General features: G+C 34.2%; 1 pseudogene; it reads left to right on the forward strand.

The window, feature by feature from the left end:
* LOC125174500 (zinc finger protein ubi-d4-like) overlaps nt 1–25150 on the forward strand; it is a 106657-nt pseudogene that overhangs the window by 4666 nt on the left and 76841 nt on the right.

A 25150-nucleotide genomic window follows, 5' to 3' on the forward strand; every position in this document is an offset into this window, starting at 1 on the left:
TACTATTTTTTTTTCATTTTTACATCTTGGTTGAAAACTTTTCATTAAATTAATTTGGATAGATACCATATATATGTATACATGTATACAGGTGTACATATATGTATAGATACCATCATATCTATTGAGTATTAACTTGTAGGTGTGTCACAGTGAAATCGTTTCCAATATGACTGAACTTAGAAAGGAAACTTTTTTTTTTGAAGTTTAGCTGACACAAATGTTACATTAGTTTCAGGTGTACATCATAGTGATTCTGCAACTCCATATGTTATGCTATGCTCACCCCTAGTGTAGCTACCATCTGTCACTGTACAAATCTATTCTAACCATTGACTATTTTCCTTGCTGTACTTTTCATCCCCATGACTTATTCATTCCATAACTAGAAGTCTTTACCTCCCACACTCTTTTCATCTGTTTCACCCATCCCTTTGCCCACCTCTCCTCTGGCAACCATCAGTTTATTCTCCATATTTATTGGCCTGTTTCTGCTGTGTTTGTTCATTTTTATGTTTTCCAGATTTCACATGTAAGTGAAGTCATATGGTATTTGTCCCTTTTTTCATTTAGCATGATAAGCACTGGGTCCATCCATGTTGTCACAAAGGCAAGATCTTATTATTTTTTTATGGTCAAGTAATATTCCTGTGTGTGTATGAGTGTGTGTGTGTGTGTGTGTATCACATCTTCTTTATCTAATATTCTTTTATTTAAGAAGGTTAAGCACTTGGTTTTAATAAGATACTATGCCAGATCTCCTAATATATATTTTTTAATTTATCTTCATTATTTTAAACTTTTGTTGTTGTTGTTAAGCAATAGCAGTGCATTAGGAAGACTTTAATGACCCATTCACATGGACACACATTGAGGCAGGACACTTTAAAAAAATTATTTTGACATAGGAAATGTCCTCAGTACGGTTAATTCAAGATTACTGTATATCAAATATTATAATAAAAATCGCTTCCAAATAAAGAAAATGCCCACATTTTCCAGTCAACCTTTAGATATATAATTGAATGAGATAAATATCTATTTAAAATACTTAATTTATTAATTTTATATGTCAAAGTATATATTTCATAACACCTGTGTAAAGTTTATTCTCATCACATTATTTAACATAGGATGAATTGTATATCTAATTATTAAACATCATATTTTCTATATTCATTTATTACAAAAAAATAAAAAAATCAAATGCTGTTTTAGAATCTCTGTTATCAGCTCTTGATTCATTTAGTGCAATATTCCAGAGAATACCATTTTTACTTCCTTTTAAGATATTTAATACAGATTATTTTTTCTCCTGTGAATTTTTTTTAATCAATGTAGTACTTATGTACTTGAAGTATCTATTCACACATCATTATGATAACTGTTTTTGTTTGTTTTTGTTTTGTTTCATTTACTATATCTTGTAATTGTGTATTCATGATTACCATATTTTAGTAGAGAATGTGACTTGTTTCAAGTGACTTAAAATGCTTGTTTTCAATCACATCAAATACTTGGAATTGTTAGGTTGTATACTTGAGATTAAATGTCACAACTGTATTGTTTGTTTCCCCATGCTTTTATTTAACACCTTTTTTAAAACAAATATCTTTTTCTTTTTTGCAGTTGTGTGAAATTTATTTTCCTTAAAGTACTTCATCTTCTAAATAACCTAACATTAAAAATGTAATTGTCCAAGTTAAGTAATGTAGGTAACATTATTTTTCACCATCCCCCAGTTTTCCTTTTTTAAAAATTTACTATCGAAGTATAATTGACATACAATGTTGTATCTGTTTTAGGTGTACAACAGTGATTTCACAATTCTGTACATTACTCAGTGCTCACCATGGTGAGTGTACTCACCATTCGTCATGTAACATTATTGCAATATTATTGACTATGTTCTCTGTACTGTACTTTTTATCTCCGTGACTTACTTATTTTATAACTCAAAATTTGTACCTCTTAATCCCCTTCACCCATTTCACCAATCTCCTACCCACCTATACTCTGTAACCACCCGTTCTCTGTATGTAAGAGTGTTCTTGTTTGTTTTGTTTGCCTTTTTTTAAGATTCCACATATAAGTGGAATTATATGATATTTGTATTTCTCTGTCTTATTTTATTTAGTATAACATAGAGGTTTCTATGTCCATCCATGTTGTGGAAAATTTTGTTCTTTTTTTATGGCAGAATAATTACATTTTGTGTGTGTGTGTATGTGTGTGTTTACACACACCACATCTTCTTTAGTCATTCATCTATTGATGGACACTTGGGTTGCTTTCATATCTTGGCTACTGTAAATAATGCTACCATAAACGTAGGGGTATATATATCTCTTCAAATTAGTGTTTTCATTGTCTTTAGGTAAATGCCCTGTAGTGGAATTACTGTATCATATAGCATTATTATTTTTAGTATTTTTAGGAACCTCCGTTATGTTTCCCACAGTGGTTACATAGTTTACAAAAAATACCTTCTTTAAATGTGCAAACTAACACTGATTAAAAATATTTCTGGTTATTTTATTTTCCCTAAACAATATTTAGGGTTCAAAATAAAGCATTCTATTTTAATCCTTTTAAGACTCTCATTTATTTTCATATTTTAACATCCTTCAAACTGAGATGTTTCTTATATTCAATGGCATGTCATAGTTTAATTGCAATCAGTTTTTTATTTTCTCAGTAGTATATAGAATAATGTGCCTCTTATAATGAATGTCATTTTACATTTGATGAACTAGAGTAATTGAGTACTTTGCAAGAACCAATATATATAATGAATTCCTCTTTTCTGGGGAATAATGATATATACCCAAGTCCATACATCTAGTAACAAAGCTCTCATGGTGGAGGATAATTACACTGTACTTAATAATGTCTATAATAGAAGCATCAAGGAAATTCTGCTGGAGTCTAGTCAGGGGCTGGAGAGAGAGTATCTCACTGTAGAGAGAGAGAAAAGACTTTAAAGAGATGATTCTAAGATGAAGTTTGTAAGATTATGTTTTATTAGGTAGAGAATATAAAGAATGAAATTTGAAGAGGAAAGCCTGGAAATAGGCATGGAGACCAAAAGGAGAATGGTATTATCTAGATGTGCAATTATTTTGACTGGATTACAGGCCAAGGAAAAATATTGTGAGAATAATCTGAAAAATTATACAGGAGTACTTTAATGAAGGTCTGTGGCCTTTAAAAAGATATTATATATATATATATATATATATATTTTTTTTTTTTTTTTTTTTTTTTTGTAAAAGGGTACAATGGAACAGCTATACTATCTACTGTATGACTTAGATAAGTATGAGGACAATGTGCAGATCAAGAAGAGACTGGAGGCAGAAATGTATAGCAAGTTAATGAGATAAGCCCTTAAAAGAGAAGCAGTGTAGCAAAATAATGGCTGTATTGAGAGATACTTGAAGAATATATCCAGAATATTTGATAGTAGATTAGATGAAGAGATATAGAAGGGAAAGTTGAGTGGGAATGTTTAGGATTTGGAAGATACTAAATGAGATAATAGGTAAAGGAGTAGTTTTAGTGAGAATGTGTGTGTGTTGTGCTAGGTGTAGAGATATTCAGTAGACAGAAATAGTGTGAGGTCAAAGATACTAACTTCCAGTTGGTATCATTACAATAATCATTGAAATTATAGAATACTGTATGGCATAAATAATACCACATAACTCTTATTTAAGCTTAAATTGTTGCTTAAGTTAGTTGTTTCTGGGCTATTTCTGCTGCTGGGGAGAATTATAACAGGATTATTTTCACAGTTGCTTGAATGGTGGTGGTTGGTGTGGGTAGAAAAGAGTAGGTAAAATTTTAGTTTTTTTACCATACTTCACCAAGATGAGGTCCACTTGTGTTTATTTGTCTGTATTTCTTGGTATGATTTCATTAGAAAAGGTTAAAAGGGAATTGGAGAAAGTACATAGATTTCTCTTCGCCCCCCCCCCCCCCAGACTCCACCACATGCATGGCCTTTATTATTATCAGTATCTCCTACCAGAGTTCTTTATTTGTTACAGTTGATGAACCTAAGTAGATTCATTTTATCACCTGAAGTTCAGAGTTCACTCTTTGGATATATTACATGGATTTGGAAAAATGTATAATGACATGAATCCACCATTATAATACCATAGATGAAAGTTTCACTGCCCTAAAAATGTTCTGCCAACTGAGTCCCCTCACCCCTCACCCTTGGTAACCACTGATCTTTTTACTGTCTGCATAGTTTTACCCTTTTCCAGAATGTCATGTAATTGAAATCATACAGTGTGTATGTGATGACGTTGAGTCTTTCTATCCATGAACATTGAGAATCTCTCCTTTTTTTAAGTTCTTCTTTGATTTCCCTTATCACAGTTTTGTAGTTTTCCTCATACAAATCTTAAGCATACTTTTTCAGGTTTATATTGAAGTATTTCATTTTGGAAAATGCTAATGTAAATAGTATTGTGTTTTTAATTTTAAATTCCACTTATTCATTATTGATATATAGGAACATGATTGACTTTTATGGATTTACCTTGTCCTGTAATATTCCTGTAGTCACTCATTAGTTTCTAAAGTTTTTTCTCTGCTCTTTTAGATCTTCTTCATAGATAATCATGTTGTCTAAGAACAAGGACAGTTTTATTTCTTCCTTCTCAATATCTTTTATTTCATTTTCTTGTCTTATTGCATTACCTAGGATTATCAGTACAATGTTGAAAAGCAGTGGTGAAAAGGAACATACTTGCCTAGTTTATCTTATTTGTAGGAAGGCTTCAAGTTTTTTTTAATTTTTTTTTACATTTATTCATTTTTGAGTGACAGAGACAGAGCACAAGCAGGGGAGGGGCAGAGAGAGAGGGAGACACAGAATCTGAAGCAGGCTCCAGGCTCCCAGCTATCAGCATAGAGCCCAACGTGGGGCTCGAACTCACAAACCGCGAGATCATAACCTGAGCTGAAGTCGGATGCACAACTGACAGAGCCACCCAGGTGCCCCTCAGGTTTTTTATCATTAGTATATTATCTGTGGATTTTAAAAATAGATATCCTTTATCAAATTGAGGAAGTTCCTTTCTATTCCTTACTGAGAATTTTTATCACAAATGGTGTTAGATTTTTGTCATAATTTTTCTATATCTATTGATGTAATTGTGAGGGTTTTTTTTTTGCCTTTTTATGTGATGGTTATGTAATTTTTCAAATTATGAACCAGCCTTACATACCTGGGATAAATCCTACTTGGTTGTGGTATATAATTCCTTTTACACAGTGTTGGATATGACTTGCTCATATTTTATTGATGATTTTTTTAGAGGTATTGTGTCTGCAGTTTTCTTTATTTGCAATGTTATTGTCTCATCTTTGTTTTAAGGTTAATTCTGGTCTCGTAAAATGAGTAAGGATGTATTTCTTTAGAGAGAGAAAGAATTGGTAAAAGTTCTTCCTTTAATTGGTGGAATTCACTTGTGAACCCATCTGAGTCTGGAGCTTTCTGTTTTTGAAGGTTATTAATTATCTATTCAATTTATTTATTTGGTGTTGGTCTATTCAGATTTCTTTTTTAAATGAAAGATAGTGCTAATCTATGATGTAACTCCAACTCTTTAGCTATTTGAGAGACTTTTAACTAAATAGACTTGTTCTAGTGCTTGCCAGGCTATTGAGTGTTAATATTGGCTGCAGTATTACTGAGTTACAGATATTTTCCTGCATAATTTGTAGGAGAGCAACATAGGAGGTACTCAGTGGTAGGACCAAGAGATGGCCAAGAGTATTAATTAGCAGCCACTCAGAGTCATCTGTTAAAAACTTTTATTTGTATTCAGGGGTTTGAAAAAGATGAATTGTCTGAGTCTAGAGGATTTCAATGTGAATTCTTGGGTGACATGTAAAACAGAGAGTTCCATTTTGGTAGGGTAGTAGAAACACAATTAATTTTGTGATCCCAATTGCTCCATCCAAATTTATCATAAAATATGTGTAGAAATTTTTAATTTAATTTTAATATTATGGTATAGATGAAAATCTAAAATTTTAAAAAAAAGGAAAAAAAAACCACTCATGAAGAGGAAAAGCATATTCATTTCTTTATAATATTTTTCAAACAAGTGATCCAGGGCCTTAAAATTACTTCTGTCTTTTGCAATTCAGGATTATTTTCTTCTTCTTTCTGAAACTCTTCCTTATACACTGTTTTCTATGCCCTGTGCCTACAACCTATCCTGTTAGAACCTGATTAAGGGAAGACAGATGGTCAAATAACTTTTGAAGCTCAGTAGTTTCTTTATATAGCTTCAGTCAAAAACATTGACCCGAATACTGTCTTCCTTTTTAACTGAGATGTTAAAAGCTATTTCAGGGATTCTTTTTTTATTTAATTATGCTTATACTTAATTAAATCTACATAATTCTGCTGATTTCCATCATTATAAAGTATTGTTATAGGCATGCAGAGAATAAATAGACTTGATTCTATCAGGAAAAAATGAGCAAATGCTGAGAGTTGCTGATTCTTTAAATTATTTTATAACTTGTGTTTAGTAAAGAAATCAGCTCCAAAAAATACTTATATCCTTGCTTTTCCTCAGGACCATGCTCGAGTAATGATAAATTGGCTAATCCCCAGAGCCTACCCTAGGTTATGTGGTAATTTTCTCCTCTCTCTATTTTCTTTTTTTTTTTCTTGGTCTGCAGTCCTACACACCCCAAATTCTAAAGCTTCCTCCTGATTTTCCAGAAATTCTACTGTGATATATGTTGTTCCCTATCCTGACCTCAAACTAATATTGTTTCTCAGCTGGTGTCTTGTGCTCTAGATTCATTCATCCTTACCCTACCTCAGCTATCAACAATTCAATATAACCCATGTGAGACTCATCTGTCCCTGTGTACTCTAACCTCATAGAAATAGTCCTCTAATTGGATATTTTGGGCTGCTGGGGTACATAAACATATTTTCAGAGGTTAATGAATTTTGTATAAGAATTTATAAAAAATTGTATTCCAATGATCATCAATAATAAGCAAATTTATATGCTTGTTAATATTATTGGGATAAATACTGAGTTATTCAGTATCTTCATGAATTACTGAGCTGCTGATTACCATCATTTTTACAGCTTGGATAGGACATGTGCAAGTGCAGTTATTTCAGTAGCAAGATGGTTAGCAAGACCTGTTTATTCGGATTCCTCTCAGCATCTGTCTGTCTTTGAGGATAAGAGTGCTTTTTTTCCTTTGCATGTGGGAGGACACCTCTCACATGAAAGTCCTATGACCTGCTTCAGGGAAGAAAAAGGGGTTCAAAGAGTCTTTCTACACCGGATGTTTCTCAGATTCCTTCAACATAAGATGTTCAATATGCCAAAGCATCACATTTTGTGAGTAATGTATTCTGAGCCCTGATATATTAAATTCAAAGAAATCAACTCTGTCATCACCAGTACTGCTCATTGCTAGCCAAAGAAATGTGTCAATCACATTTATTACTAACTTGTGAAAATTCATTGGCAATAAGTATTTTGGTCAATATAAAATAAATGTTATGTTCCTTATTCTATCAATATGGGTTAGATATATATATTTAACATAATTTTTTTTAAAGCCATAAAGCTAAATCTATGTTCAGGTGAGTGAGGCAGTGTTTAAAGATATCTTACTAACATTAGCCTTTGAGAGTTGCTCACAAGAAGAGTTTTGGCTAGATGCAAATTGGAATTATCCTGAATTAGCAAATATATTTTCAAGTTATTAACAGTATACTTATGTTAGTAGCCATTTTCTGACTTAATTTTACTAAAGCCAAAATAAAGAATCAGAATAAATCTAGGCCTGAACTTGGTGCTACTGCTTTTATTTTTAAACTTCATATTAGAAGTCAGTGAATTGGTTTCAGGAAAAAAAAAATCACATTAAATAATGGATGTTATTGAATTTCATTGTTTTTTAGAATCATTTGTATTTATAGTTTGTTTTATTATTTAAAAAAGTTATACTCACAAGTGCTTGTATCTACTGTTAGGTTTATACATTTTAAATAGTATCAAAACAAATGTAACACGCATTGACACAGAGTCCAGTAAAATCATTACATTGCATTTCATTTGGATATCACTTAAGTTTGAAGGACAGTGCCTCATAGCTTGCAGATAACTGGCATGCTAGTCTCTGAGTTAGCTAAATGTCTCAGTAGAATTGAGGGTTTTTTTTAACCCTTTTACTAATGTTAGCATTTAAATACAGAACAGTACATTTACAGACCGAATTTATAAACAGTGGCTAGTCACCTAAGAAATGCCTTTTGCAAACTAACAAGCATGCAAAAAATATTAATCATTACTTTTGAGTCATAATATCTTGTCTGTTATCTTTTTTCTTACAAATTATGCCAGTCCCAATCCTCTATCCTCTCAAAAATATTACATTTTAATTTATTTAAAGACAAGTAATTTTAAAGATAAATTCTTCAAAATAGCTTCATTATTTTTATTCGTGCTGATTGTTTTGCCTTCTCTGCTCTCACATCAATGATGAATTCTCTTTATAATATTACATATTTGGAGGAATGGGAACTATCAGAATTAATGTTATTAATAAACAGTTTGAATTTTTGTCCTTCAGATGATCTTAGGTATTAATCATATATATCTTAAAAAGGAATTATTTTGTTATGGAATATTATAAATGTATAGATTTTACAGCTACTGGCATTCACAATTGAAGTGTCTCATCTTTCTGTGGACATCTGCTTTTACTTACACAGGAATGTGTGTGTATATTTAAAATAACATTTTAATGTAAATATTAATACAATGTAATACAAACATTTTAATGTAAATAAATATACTTTAATATATTTAAATGTTGATTGTCATCATGGATTGTTGGCATATCAAGAAATAATGAATGGTGCATGCAGTATTTATTCAGGTATACAGAAATTTGTCAGGATTAAATTGAAATAGTAATTTTGTCATAAAACAAGTAAATATTAATCATACAATTAAAAACTAAAGGCCAAATAAAATGAGTAAGATATCAGGGGTGTCTGGGTGGCTCAGTTGGTTAAGTGTCTGACTTCAGCTCAGGTCATGATCTCACAATTCATGGGTTTGAGCCCCGTGTTGGGCTCTGTGCTGACAGCTCAGAGCCTGGAGCCTGCTTTGGATTCTCTGTCTCCCTCTGTCTCTGTTCCTCCCCTGCTTGCACTCTCTTTCTCTCAAAAATAAATAAAGATTTAAAAAGTTAAAAAAATAAAAATAAAATGAGTAAGATGTCAGGTTCATACAAAAATATAAAACTGATGCAAACATCAAAAGGAACTGATTTTTGATGCTAGTACAGATGATCTGGATGCAGGTTTATGTGAACAATGATATTTTCATTACACCAAATGAAAGAAGAAAAATAAAATGAAGATACATGTTACTAAAAGGAAGATTCCTCATACGGCAATAGATGATGTCAATTCATCCTTGAGAGAATATGACATAGTAAGAGGGTGGTTGAGTTTAGAAGCATGAACCAGGAAAATGAGTGTGTATTTAGCAAATAATAATGATTTGTGAAACCCTGTCGAAGATTTGATATTCTATAAAAAATTGTTCAGAACCAATATGTAAAACTGGGTAAGTTATTGAAAAAAATCACGTTACTTTGTTGTTGGTGGTGGTGATGTCACAGGCCAATCCATTTCAAATTTTTGAAATATTAATATTGTAATATTGATTAATTGATTTCGATTTATTTATTTAAAAAAATTTTTTTTTCAACGTTTATTTATTTTTGGGACAGAGAGAGACAGAGCATGAACGGGGGAGGGGCAGAGAGAGAGGGAGACACAGAATCGGAAACAGGCTCCAGGCTCTGAGCCATCAGCCCAGAGCCTGACGCGGGGCTCGAACTCACGGACCGCGAGATCGTGACCTGGCTGAAGTCGGACGCTTAACCCACTGTGCCACCCAGGAGCCCCTCGATTTATTTACTTTAAATGAAGACATTCTTTAAGCCACTGGAGTGAGAAGGTATTTAAAGTATATGCAAATATGAAGCAGTCCAAATGAATGGATAAATGAGGATGTAGTATATAAATGCAAAGGAGTATTATTCAGCCATAAAAAAGAAGGAAATCTTGCCACTTGCAACATGGATGGATGCAACATGGAAATCATATCATGTTTCGTTCAATGTGGAACTTAAGAAACAAAACAAATGAACAAAGAAAAAAGAGAGAAACCAAGAAAGAGACTCTTAACTATAGACAACAAACTGATGGCTACCAGAAGGGAGGTTGGGAGGGGGATGAGTAAAATAGGTGATTAAGAGTACACTTGCCATGATGAGCACTGAATAATATATAGAACTGTTGAATCACTATATTCTACACCTGAAGGTAATATAACACTGTATGGTGACTATGCTGGAATTAAAGTTGAAAACAAAAACAAAAACAAAAACAAAACAAAACTTTTTTTAAAAGAAAGTATATGTAAAATTCTAAACATTTCTTTATTTGAGAGCATTAAGAAATGTAAAATCCAAATGCTTAATAGTGAAGGAGAACAAAATATGTGACCCCAAACTATGCCACTTTGGCATGTGGATTATTTTGGGCTCAAGGCAATTAAGACCCAGCCGATACAAGAAAAACTTTTGGCTAGATGGGTGATGGGTATTAAGGAGGACATTTTTTGTGATGAGCATTGGGTGCTCAACTGGGTATTGTATATAAATGATGAATCAGTGAATTCTACTTCTGAAATCAATATTGCACTGTATATTAACTAATTAAAATTTAAATAAAAAAAAAAGAAAGCCTTTTACAAAGCACCTAAAATGATTTACAAGGGGGCCTGGCTCAGAGAGAGATATTACCAGAAATAACTTTGATCTGAATGACCTATCTGTATAACAGGGCAAACATCCAATTACTAAGCATTTGTTCTTATTGTCCTGTGAATTACCCTTTTCCCCTTTGAAGCCCCAGGCCTCTATCCCATTCCTTAGCTCAGGATGGCCTGTATACCTCAACTGGCCAACTTGTCTTTTGGGTCTCATTGTCTTACGGAGTTCCAGTGCATATGTAATTGAGTTTGTTTTTCTCTTGTCAATCTGTCTTATGGAGGGTTAAGGAGACCTGGAGGGTAAAGGAGAAAATTTTCTTTTCCAACACTGGCAACCGTGTGTAAAATATTGAAAGAGCAATTTCTTAAGAGTGGAGGTGTTTATGTTTATGTGCCTAGTGCAACTGTGAGAACAGTATTATACTACGTATGTGGCATTGTTCAATGAGTTCACTTTTACCAAAGAGAATAGAGCCTTTCTCTTGCCGGCAGGAGCACTCAGGATACAGACACACGGAAATGAAAAATGGAAAACAATATATGTAAATAAAGTATTACGGTACCCTTTTTCTTGTTACTTTCTCACCCTTTTGCCATTGTACACTGATGACAAATGATGACTTCACTGCAGCAAGAGAGTTGCAATTGTTTTTCAAAAAGTCAGTCTGCCAGAGAGTAAATTTTTAAGTCACAAGTCAACAAACAGTTGAAGAGAAAAGATGTACATACTGTTTCTCTGGTATAATAAACATGTCTAAACTATTTCACTGTTCTGGAGACTTTTCAGTATAATTTGTTTTTAAAGTTATAGTGAAGTAAGGCAATTCCTTTTTTAATGTCAGGGAACACTTCCGATGACTTGGAAATGGGCAAATAGAATTCTGGTGTCTTTGGAGTGGTATGCTTGCATTGTTTAGTGGACTCACTGGAGATTATTCAGTCCCATAGGGGTGTATCATTATGTCTTTCACTAGCAACTGAACAACTCTGGAGATAGAAGTTAACTTGCAGAAAACCATAATGCTGACGGCAATGCAAGTGATTTTTTTCACGGTGATATGAAGGAAATGTGTCCTGTAGAGAATACAGATCTCTGTAATTAAACCCTCATTTGAACTGGTTTTAGTGTCTACTGGCTCACTCATTAATTAATGAGTTGACTAAAATCTTTGACAATTATTCATTTTATGTTTGTGTGTGAATCAAATTAATCTTTTTTTGAAAATTATATTTTATTGCTATTATTAAGTGAATTAATGGCTGGAAGAACCAGAAGGTAAGAAGTTAAACAGGGAAAATTGGTCTTAACATGTGTTCAGGTGCTTGGGTTGTCATTATGATACTGTTTTTGGCTCATAGCTGCTCCCTTCTCTCTGTGTTAAAGCAGTGAATGAGATTTTGTTTTCATTTAACTGATATAAGCCAGGCTTTTAAATTTTAGAATGCAGGCATATTCCCCTCTAGAGTGATTGAATTCACTTTATAAAGATTTGGAACTATTTACTTAGGTGCATATGGGGGATGAAGGAATTGGATAGGGTGGAGGTGCCAGAAACCTGGAAGAAAGTAAGAGAAAGAATGACTTCCTTGGGACAGAATCATGGCAATGCTCTCTTTAGTGCCTCCATCCTCTCTCATCAGCCTACTTTGTTTGTGGCTGCCAGAATAATTAAAGGAGTTGGGAAATAGGTTCTGTTACTATCTTGCTTTTAAGCTTTGCTCTCAGGTTGATTAATGCTTTCTTTACACTTGCACTGGGCTGCTCTACATTTCCTTTGTAAGTAATGCTAATTAGGTTGAACAAGCAGCAAGTGCTTGCAGAGCTAGTGTTTAAGCCAGAATAACTCCTGGGAGATCATGATGCTTCCGGATGAAACTAAATGGAAAAAAACAAGGATGTAAAAAGGCATTTTCATTTATCATTTTAGCAAATGTCAATTGAGAACCTACTATGTGTACTATGGCTATCTAAGGAAAGAGTATTCATGCAGTGTCCTGTAGGCGGCTGTCTTCTTTTACATTCGGAAAAGGCAAGGAGACTAGTATGGCTGGAACTAAGGAATGAGGAGGAGAGTGGCAGATGAGTTCAGGGAAATAGAAGAAACACGTATCATGTAGGGTTTGGAAACTATATGTTAAGAACTTTTCTTTTTTTCCCCTGCCTTTAATTTAAATGGACGTCATTGGATGATTTTGAGTAGATCATTGTATGATCTGACATGCTTTTTAAAAGATAACTCCTACTATATTAAGAAAAACATCAAAAGTCACAGAAATTAGGACCCTTACAAAATGATAAGGGAGAGTTGACTGTGCCTTGGGCCAAGGTATTCTCAGAGGAAGTGGTGAGGAATGGTCAATGAGTTGGATGTATATATGAGAGATAAGAATCAGTGCTGGTTTTTTTTTTTTTTTTTTTTTTTTTACTGTTTGGCATAAACAACTGGGGAAATGGAGCTGCCATTTACTGAATGAGACATAGATTTGTAAGACCTACTTTCTTAAGGGGTGAGTGGAATTAGCAATTTGATTTTTAGTGTATTGTCATTGCCTATTAGCATTGAAGTGAAAATGTTGAGATATAAGAGTCAAGTTCAAGGGTGAGCTGGTAATATTTAATGGGTTTTCTTTTAGTGATTTATAATTAACATTTACTAAGATGCACAGTTTTATTTTTTTTATTTTTTATTTTTTTGAGAGAGAGAGAGAGAGAGAGAGCGAGCGAGCTTGTGTGTGAGAGGGACAGAGGGAGAGGGAGACAGGGAATCTCCACAGCCAATGTGGAGCCCAGATACCTGACTTGGGGCTCGATCTCATGACCAAGAGATAATTACCTGAGCTGAAATCAAGAGTCAGACACTCAACACTCTGAGCCACCCAAGCACTCCTAAGATGCACAGTTTTTAAGTTTGTTGAGTTTTGACAGTTGTACATATCATGTAATCAACATCTATAACAAATTTTAGAAACTTTACATTATTCCAAAAAGTTCCTTAAGTAGATGATTGCCTGTACTAGCAGGTTATTGTTCAAACCCCTTCTGTCCCACCCTTCGAATAATTACTTTCTATCACCATGGACTGGTTTAGCCTATTCTACAACTTCATAAAAGTACAATTACACAATGTATATTATAAAATCTTTGATTTATTTGCTCAGCACAATGACTGGAAGATATTTTTATACCATAGCATTTATAAATCATCTATGTATATGGAAACCTATTTATTGATCATAGGTCTGCAAGAAATATCTTAAATTTTGCTGTAAGAATGCTACATAAACAACAAATCCAAAAATTTATTAGCTTAAAACAAACTTTTAATTTTTACTAAACGGTCAGTAGGCTGTCTGGGATTCTTCTTGGCTTAGTTTGACTAGGCTTGGGTTTAGGTCTGCTCCAGATGTTTGTGTGTTGGAGACCAAGGTGAAGTGGAGTAACTAACTATGTGCTGCAGTCACAACCATTTCTTATGGTGGATCACAGGTGGGAAAGAAAGCCAGTAGAAACTTAGAACATGTATTTTCATGTCTTCCCACATCCCTTGGCTGGCTGAAGCAAGTTACTTGGCCAAGAGCAAAGTTAATGGAGTGGGGAAATTTAGGTCTTTGTCGGTGTTGGAGAGAAAGGCGAATGGAGAGTTGTGGAAAAATAATACAGTTTTACAGGTGAACAGTAAGAGATATCAGTCATATTTAAGGAGAAAATATTCAGCGCCCAAGATAATGAGTGCTTGGTTTAATTGTGTGATATAGAAGAGACCCAAATACTGCTCTTGTGGCATTTAATCTAACATTGGACCATGTTACTGCTTTTGTTTCATTAATAACATTAGGCTTGCACAGTGAAAAGAAGGACTTTGAGACCAAGATAAAGGACAAGACAGACTACACAAGCGTAAGTAAGGAATGGCAAAATGCCCCTTATCCCACCATTATCTTTAATATGCTTCTCAGTGTACTAGAACATTTGTATGCCTGAAAAGATAAGTAATAAGAAAAGTCTCACTTTTCTTTGGAAATTCTTTTTGAAGTTAGCACTGAAGGAGAAAAGGTAAATTTTACTAGAGATTAGGGTATTGTTTTTTCTAACCATATAAGGAAGACCATTTAAATATGGAAGCAAAGACCCTACCTGTTTTTCCTTAGGATATATTTTTTTCAGTCATCAGGCAGCCTGAAGAGAACACAGTAATGAGCACTTGTGCTAAGAGTATAAAGCTGTTTCAGTTTAAGGAGAGATTCCCATGGCTTTTGAAGTAATGTCGGGAGGAGGAGCAGTTAGGGAGGCAGTAATTATTAGTGACTGATGGCTGGAGACAAATGGTAACCATTTTCATTTAGGTACTAACAGAACATTAATGTCAATTCTAGAGGGAGAAAGGGAATATACAGAGCTGAAGCGGTATAATGAACAAATTTGTGGTAAGAGTTAAAACAGGGGTAAATATAGCCTGACGAATCACGTTTTGAGGTCAGAGTCCTCCAAAAAGGAGAATTTATGTTATGCATTAGAGGAGAAAGTTGAAAAATTGGTTGGGGCCAGATTTTGGAAGGCCTTTAAAAGGCTAGAGTATTGAATTTGGACTATATATTGTACATAATAGGTTGTTACTCTATGTTTTAGAATACTTTAAGAATGCTAAAAGCAGTATTTTAAGGAAAATAATCTGAGAGTAGAGGTTGGAATTATTAAGCAGGTAAATTTGATATCAATCATAGCAAATTAGGAAAACATGACTAATCAATGTGTAAGTCATAGGGGTAGAAGCAGTGTGGGAAGCAATGGATAGTTTTGAGAAATATCAGTTTACAATTCATCAAGTATGGCAATTGATTAAAGATCAATGGTTAGGAAAAAGGTAAGTTAAAAAGAAATGATTGCCATGTTTGAGACTTAATTACTAAGAGGATGTTGATTCCACATGACTTTATAAGTGACGAAAGGTATTTGAGATCTATGCTATTTTGAGTCCATTTAACATTGTTTAAAGAGAATTTCTGTTAAGCCTGCTTAAAATTAGCTTTCATGTGCAGATGCATGTATGTATGCTGGAGAGGAGAGTGTGGGCTTTATAAAAAGTGATAAAATAAATGGAATGCTTGTTTAGAGGCTATGAAGACACAGCAAGAAATAAAATAGATTTTTTTTTTTTTACTCTATGAAACCTCTCCAAAACACTATAGAGCAAAATTTAGTGTACAGTAGAGCCATCTTGGAAACCATTCATGTCAATTTAGTCTCTAAATTATTATGCCTAACACAGTGTCTTGGTATCATAAACACATTGTTGCTTTTATGGAGTGTTTTTCTTGCAGTAGCTCCAATGGTATAAATTGTAAGGATTTCTGTAAGGCATAGAGTGCTGTCCAAACTCAACTTATTTTCACCTTGATTTACATATATGATAATATATGTGATGAATATCTTATCCAAGCATCTACAGGAATATTTTTTTGTTACAGATTTATTTCTGTTTGGGAGAGGAATAATTGCTTTTCATGATTCAGTTGATGGTTTATTGAATGCATTCTATTTGAGAACTACTAGATTAGTTGCTGGAGATACAGAGGTAGAAAAGGCATGTAGCTCAGAGTTTAGCATGGAAATAAAAAGAATGAACACTTATAATAGAGTTTGTGAGACATGTTATGGTGGAATTATGCCCGGAGTGCTATGGCACTGCAGTGAAAGGGTTCAGATTGAGGGTAGGGGATCAATGTTTGAAGGATGACTAGGAGTTAGATATAGCTAAAGTTGGAGGGAATGAAGAGTGGAGAATATTCTTAACATAGGCAACAGACTGTGTAAAGGAATAAGGGATGTTTTGAGAAATTCAAGTAGTTCACTATGTCTGAACTAAAGAGTGAATATGATGCAATAGCAGAATGTAAAGAGTCTCATGGTACTTTGCCTATGTTCATTCTCCATAAGTTCCCTGTGTATCAGGAACTCCAGTATCAAAATTAACAACTCAGGAAACAACAGATGTTGGTGAGGATGTGGAGAAAGGGGAACCCTCTGACACTGTTGGTAGGAATGCAAACTGGTGCAGCCATTCTGGAAAACAGTATGGAGGTTCCTCAAAAAATTAAAGCTAGAATTAGCCTACAACCCAGCAATAGCACTACTAGGAACTTATCCAAAGGATACAGGAGTGCTGGTTCATAAGTACCCCACTGTTTATAGCAGCACTATCAACAATAGCCAGATTATGGAAAGAGTCCAAATGTCCATCAACTGGTGAATGGATAAAGAAGATGTGGTATATTTATGTAAGGGAATACTACTAAGCGATGAAAAAGAATGAAATCTTGCCATTTGCAACAACATGGTTGGAACTGGAGGGTATTATGCTAAGTGAAATAAGTCAGTCAGAGAAAGACAGATATATGTTTTCACTCATATGTGGAATTTGAGAAACTTAAGACCATGGGGGAAGGGAAGGAAAAAAAAATAGTTAGAGAGACTCTAAAATACAGAGAACAAACTGAGGGTAGATGGGAGTGGGGGAGTGAGGGAGCAGGGAAAATGGGTGATGGTCATTGAGGAGGGCACTCTTTGGGATGGGCACAGGGTATTGTATGTAAGTAATGAATCATGGAATCTACTCCTGAAAGCAAGACTACACTGTATACATGGTATGGTAGATAACTTGACAATTAGTTCTATTAAAAAAAAAAAAAAGAGAGAGAAGTTCCAGTATCTCCTAGGATCTAATCTTGTTCACTAGAAAAATAGAGTTAGTGGAAATCACAAAATACCAAATTTGGAAAGGAATGTTGAAAGTGATATATTAACTCATAATTTGCCAAATCTTTGAGTACATAAAATTAAAACTTCAGTTTCTAAATTAACAATTGAAAATAGGGATGCCTGGGTAGCTCAGTCGGTTAAGCATCCCTCTCTTGATTTCGGCTCAGGTCATGATCTTGCAGTTTGTGAGTTTGAGCCCTGTGTCAGGCTCTGCACTGATTGTGTGGAACCTGCTCAGGATTTTCTCTCCTTCTCTCTCTAACCCCTGCCCTGCTCATGATTTTTCTGTTTCTCTCAAAATAAATAAATAAACAATTTTTTGAATGTATAAAAATTGAAAATAGTAGTTCGAGTATGACTAGAACTAAGACTTCCTGATTTATTTTCAGTTTTATTACTAAAGAAGTAGTTGATAGTCTACTTTTCAATAAGATTTAGAACTAACTGTTGAATACCTTGTTTTATTTAAGTTTAAGTGCCAGATACTGTGTAAAACCTCTTTTTAGAGTAAAATGTTAAAATACTCTGCTTTGTTCCAATTCCAATCGTTTTGTTAGAGAAGCTTGTTGATTCTCATCTCATTCAATAGGCAGAGTTGATGGACACTATTGAGGCCTGATTATATTTGATGAATGTACCACATGTCTAAATCATTCTCTTATGATTGGGATGACCATATATTGGTATTCCCATAAAAGGCCCAATTTACTACTGTTGTTCTAAACATAATTACTAAGAGCTCCTATTTCATTCTCCAACAGCATCCAACTTTGGGCAATAAATTATACATTTACCTTCATAGTCAGATGAATCCTTTTATAATTGGCATAATGGTTTTGAAAAATTTCATCCAATACCATTTAAAGATATAAATAGAATTCAGTTATTACATAACCAGGGTATGTGAACAATAAGAGATAGAGACGTGATATAGGCACTCTTATAACTGGACAAGGAAATCCCTTAACTTGCAGAGGGCAGGAAGATACACTCTTACTGCATTTATTCTAGAACCAATTCAGGGGAGGTATGACCATAAGTTGTGTCTAGGACACTTCTAATAGAACATTCCGAAAGGGAATGTGGTCTTTGAATTTTCCAAGGGGCTTTTAAAGAATTGACTGATCTTCTATGCCTTGTTGTGAGCAATGTATATTTTCTTTTGTATCTTGGCTAAAATATCTCTTCCTGCCATTTCCCACACAGTGTGAGAAGGAACTTAACAGAGAGTGAAGATCCCTAGATAGCAATCTACTGCCAGTCTAACAGCCCCCACATAACAGTTATTTTTGCTTTGCCCATGGATCTGCTCTGTGTTTAATGCCTCCTTGACTGAGGAGCCAAATTTAACCACCTCAGAGCCATGTGAAAACTGTGAGTGTGCATCATTTCTGAGTGTCCTTATTCAGATACAAGAGATATTGAGCTGTTTTAAATCACCATTTCTTCTTTCCAGAAATGTGATTATGCCTGCTGGAAAAAAAAAGGAAAGCAAACCCTCTCTGTTAGAGACTAGCCAGATATATGTCCTCATGTATGTTTAACAAAGTGGGAATGAAGAAAAATAAAATAACCAAGTGGAAACTCATATCCTTAATATGACAGAAAGGCTCTCAGCACCCTTTCAAGAACTTTTAAGCTTAGGTTAAAATTCTCTGGAGTGAGGCAACTTTAAACTCAGCAATATAGCAAACATATGTATTCAACAATAAATAATTCCACAGTAAAGGAATCTAGGAGTGGATTTATGGTAGGGATAGTAATAAATTTATATAGTTTAGAGCAAGCAGTTTAAAAAAATGACACTTGAAAGGATTAGTACAGTGACTTATTTGATAATACATATTTGCCTAAAGGAGTCTTGGTGGGTTTGCTATAGATAAGAGAGAAAATTCAGTTATACTCAGCAACAACTCTTTCATTCCTAAAATCCATCTGCTCAAGTTTAAAAATTATTTTCCATTGAAGTATAATGAACATGACTATCTATATACATATTTTGCCAAACTTTCCCCAAAAATGTATTTGAAGATAAATCACAGTCCAATGCGTGAAGAATCATTTTGCTGAAATTTGCTAATGCTGATCAGCATAAATCTTCTTCTTCAACTAATGTCTGTCTCATCTATATTTAAATACGTTCAGCAATTAGAAATCAAGGCTATTTGATCACTATTGTAGATCTTTAAAGTTTTCTCTTTAAAGGAAATAAAAACATGAAGTGGTTTCACTAGTAGCAGACTGCACAGGCTAGCAAGATTGCCAATGATATTCTACTATTCAAAGTTCGTTCTTGACACCAGTTCTGTACCCCCACCCCCACATTGGCTTTATTATCTTGGCCTAGTGACCTGACCAGCCAGGGTTATCTAGGACCTGTACCTGGTCACCAGCCAGCACAGCAGGGGAGAATATTCACCAGGAAAGATGAGTTAGCCCCATGATAATCAAACTGTCACAGAGAGACTGGTAAACATCAGTTAGTGTGCTTCAGTGCAGTGGGACTTACAAAGAGCAGTGAGCAGTACATAGTTTCCTCGCCTCTTGTCATTTCATGGAATAGCAAGCTTCTGCTAGGGCATGCCTGGAAGTGCCATAACTTTGTATAAACCCTGGGGAGACCCTACACTTGACACTCCCTTTCTATAGAATGTATTCCTTTTTATCAACTTTTTGAAGAGAATGGAGATTTGGACCACATAAGGCTTTTACTAGACAATGCAAAAGAATTTCCAAATCATATAATCCTCTATCCCTCCCTCCCTCCTTCTCTCTCACTCACTTTCTCTCTTGTGTGCATGCGCCCATATAATTGCAGCCACTTTGTGTATGGCACTGAACTAGATGCTAGAAATAGGACATTTTGTGTACTGATAATTCAAAGGTCAGTAAGATGTAGTCTTCATCTTCAAAATAATGCTCAGTTTCTCATAAAGCACAAGGTAATGTTTTGAAAGAGCAAGTTGACAGCTGACCCCTGTGCCCCAATAAAACTTTTCTGAATCCTTAATGTCTCAGGAAAAAATCAAAGTTTAACATATATATTATAAACTTATAGAATGTATAATTATATACTTATATAAATAAGTATAAATATGTATTTTACATATATAGGAAAAAATACACACACACACACACGTATTTTTTCTTTGAATCACTATATTGTACACCTGAAACTAATACAACACTCTATGTTAACTATACTGGATTTAAAATTTTAAAAATTAAAGTAAAAAGTATGTTTTTAATATTAGTCCTCTACTGCCTTTCTCCTCATGACCATTTTTAAGAGACTTGTTCTGACTGGCAGGGCTGTTTCATTTCTCAGTACAAGGCGGGTGATTAGTTGGACATCAGGAACTCTGAATTTATCCCATGAAGTCATCATTCTTCTAAATCCAGAACAAAAAGAAACACATCTCTTGGCTGCCTTCAAGTCCAAAATAAGTAGTAAGATGTTACAACAATTTCTGTCAAGATCAAAATTTATGGGAATGAAAATTTGAATAATGAACTTTAAAATGGTTTTAAAAAATTAAATAATCTCCCTTTTTGCCATACACGAGGTGATATAACTTTGCCTAATATGTCATAGCATTTTAAGCATAAAATATAACACCTAAAATGTGCAATAATGAAAATTTCACCCTTTTTTTCTTTCCTTTCCTTCCTTCCTTCCTTCCTTCCTTCCTTCCTTCCTTCCTTCCTTCCTTCCTTTCTTTCTCTTTCTTTCTTTCTTTCTTTCTTTCTTTCTTTCTTTCTTTCTTTCTTTCTTTCTTTCTTTCTTTCTTTCATGTTTATTTATTTGAGAGCAAGAGAGAGAAAGCAGGGGAGGGGGCGAGAGAGAGAGGGAGAGAGAATCCCAAGCAGGCCCTGTGCTGACAATGGGGCTCTAACTCACGAACTGTGAGATCATGACCTTAGTCGAAATTCAAGAGGCTGATACTCAACCGACTGAGTCACCCAGATGCCCCTAAAATGTCATAGTTCTTTCTATCTGTCCCTGAAAATCACCCTATTGTATCAGTACCTTGCAATCCTGAATTTTTACTCTGCTAATTTCTTTAAAAATGTGTAACTGCCTTTTGATTTTAAGAACTACCTCAAGTTGCCCATTTCAAGATTTTCTGTTAAGATGAAAGGCAGACATCTCTTTCTCAAAATGTGTACATTTAATTTCTGATTTACTTCTTCTATTTAGATAATTATATTTATTTCTATTTTCACATTTATGCACAATGAAGCCATATAATAAAGAATAAAGTTTTTCTCTTTAAAGGGGACATCTGCCAGATACTCTGAAGCTCACCAGTAGGCTAGGATTTAGTCATATGAGAAATAGGAAAAAGATCAATTCATATACAAGTCATCCATGAAAATCACTTCATTGCCACATAGCTGGAATCCTGCTCAGAATTCCATAACTTGGTAGATATTGGGAACATCCTGCCTGATAACTGAATATCACTATATTTCTTGAATAGTGTTCCAATGAGACATATACACATGGGGATCTTTTATAGTGAAATTGAAAACACAGTTTTCTCTAATAAGCTGTGGTATGACATCCTTTTTTTAAGAATAAACATAAAGGAAGATAGAGGAGGCAAGAACCATCATGTATCCCATACACATTCTGTCTGCTGACCCTGCATTATTGACCTATCGTGTAAAAATGCACTGAACTTCAGCATGTGCTGACGTATTGTGTCATTTATACCAGAGCCACCCGGTGGCTTGCAAACATTCAGATTTTTAGTTTTCCAGACAGTGTTCCCCATATTACAACAGAATCTTCATCATTCTACAGCGTGAGAATTGCTTCTCTAAACAGCTACAGCCCCCTGGGTGGTTAGCATCTTGAATCACACCTGGAAATGACTATGTAGCTGGTCCATAAGGAATCAACAGCAGATGTCCTGCACTGTGTGCAGATGAAGCTCTTTCCAAACCTAGGACTAAGAAGTATGTTTCTTTCATTTATTATGCTTTCATTGCAGAGTGCCAGGAACAGTATGTTAGTCAGCAGATGGAGAGCTAGATCATCCCTGCCTTATTTATTATCAATAGTTTCCTATATCCTTAGAGGAATGTACAACTGTTGCACTGCTTAGAACAAAAAGAAAATTATATCATAAAATTAGTATTAAAATCAAACATCTCATCTCTTCACTCCTCTTTAGGGAATGTTCAATGAATGATTTATAGGCACTTATGTAATGACTTTATGACTGTTTATAGAATTGGCTATTCAGAGCATAATTCTTCTGGTCCTATATTGTACATTATAGAGTTTAATTAAAAGTGTATCTGCTTCACTATGTAGTAAATGATGCATGCATATTACTCCAGAGGACATACATATTTCATGTTATAATTATGCATTTCACAATCTAAAGTGTGCATTTAATTATATAGAAAAGTTGTACAATTTCAAACTTGGTAAACACAGATTGAAATGGTAAACATGATTGTTTTAGAAATGAATGAGGGAAATGTGGAAACAGTTTATTTTAAAGAATTCATATTTGAAAATTAACCCCTCTCTATATAATATACATATAATATATAATCCAAAACACCATATATGCCTTGTATTTGTATCAACACAATAGAGTGTTTTAGTGTTGATAGAATGGCCAAGCTGATGATCTTCAAGTTCATAATTCTTTTTTCTTCTTCTTTTTTTTTTTTTAACAAATCCAAAGGCATTTTCTGTGAAGAGACAAATATCTTAAGTTCTTGAAGTTTGACTAAAATACTCTCAGATTTGCTTTCCATTAGCCCTTCCTTTTTGGGCCTTCTTAGGTGTTGAGTTATTACTTTCACCATCACCCTATTTAAACCCGATCTCTGGGCTAAACCTGGAACCTTCTAGTTTTAAGCAGTGTGCTCTGAAATGGACTCTTTACCTCTCCCAGGCTCAGGCACATTTGAGTGTCCCCTCCACATGAGTACACCTTGTAGAATGTGTCTCTGTGAACATGGTCCTGGTAGAACACCTACTTTTATTTTATTTCAAACCGAAATGTTACAGGTGAGCTTCTAGTCTGATCATTGCACCATGGGACATGACTTTTGTTGTTGTTGCTACTTTTAATATTTCTTTTGTTTTGACTCTCAGCAGTTTAGCAATGATTTGCTTGTGTATGAGCTTTATTTATCCAGCTTTGAGTTCATAGAACATTTAGAATTTGTGCCTTGCTATGTCTCCTCAGTATTGGAAAGCAGCCATTATTTTTTTAAAAATGAGAATTATGGCAAAGAATCAGATACTACATAAAGAAACAAATAGAAGTTCTAGAAATAAAAATTTAATGACTGACTAATAGAACAGATAAATTCAAGGGAAGATTGGACAAGTTAAAGAGAGGATTTAGTAAGTGTGTCATAGTTCAAAGAAAGCATTCAGAATGGTGAAAGGGAGACAAAATGAAAGAAATTCAGTAGAGATAAACAGATACAAATGGAAAATTTAACATACATCCATTTGGAATCTCAAAAAAGAAGAAACAGGCATTTTCACAGGTACAGGTAATAGCAAAAGCACTGCTAAGTTTCTTAGACTCTCAGCTTCCTCTTTCAAAAGGCTCATGTATCCTAGGGGAAAAGTGACCTCCAAATGCCATTAACAGAATCCTGTTTTATATGATTTTTTTTTCATATAAAAATGAATTTTAGACCAGTCAGAGAAGCCAGGCCTCCAGGATCAAAGTTTCCTAATAAGTAAAGTGGTAGTGGGGTGGGCCTTGCATTCTGTTAGGTTTTACCCTTGAGACATTTAACAGTTATTTAAGCTTAGAAGGCAAGAGGCCAATAAGGTCAGCAGAAAATAGGTGGAAAGCTCAGTCAAGAAGGTAATGAAATCTCTCAGGGCTGGCAAGTCGGCAATTGGAATTAAGGCCTGCCAGGTAGGAAGAATCCCTTTTGGAACCAAAATAGGTAGATCAAACTTGACAAAGTTTGTAACCTCTCTCATCTGGAATTAGCTTAGAATTTAAGTGGAGTAAGGTCATTCACTCCAGCTGTAGCTCCTTGGAAAGGATTTTGTGAATCATCTATGGAGAAGATATCATAATCCAAAGCCTCAACAATTTTTATATTAAAAAAAAAACAGACCAACATTCACTAATAAATTAGCAAGCAAAAAGAGGAAGGAAGGGAGGGGAAGAAGAAGGGGGGTGAGGGAGAGGAGCAAGAGAGAGAGAGGGAGAGAGAGAGACCAAGAAAGAAAAAAAGACAACGAAAAGAGATCTAAGAGGTGATCCACATATTGGAGTTACTAGACTTGTGCATTGACATAACTATGATTAATGTGTTCAGAATGAAAAATCTCACCAGAGAACTAGCATTTGTAAAGAAAAAAAATATATAGTTGAAGCCTCCAAATGCTAGCTGCCTAAAAGAAAGCCACTTTAAATGTAAAGACACAAACAGGTTAAATATAAAATGATAGGTAAAAGTATCCTATGGTGATACAATTAAAAACAAAGCTGGAATGGTTATATTTATTGTATTTTTTATTTTT

Source organism: Prionailurus viverrinus, chromosome C2 (genome assembly GCF_022837055.1).
Source record: "Prionailurus viverrinus isolate Anna chromosome C2, UM_Priviv_1.0, whole genome shotgun sequence".
Lineage (NCBI taxonomy): Eukaryota > Metazoa > Chordata > Mammalia > Carnivora > Felidae > Prionailurus > Prionailurus viverrinus.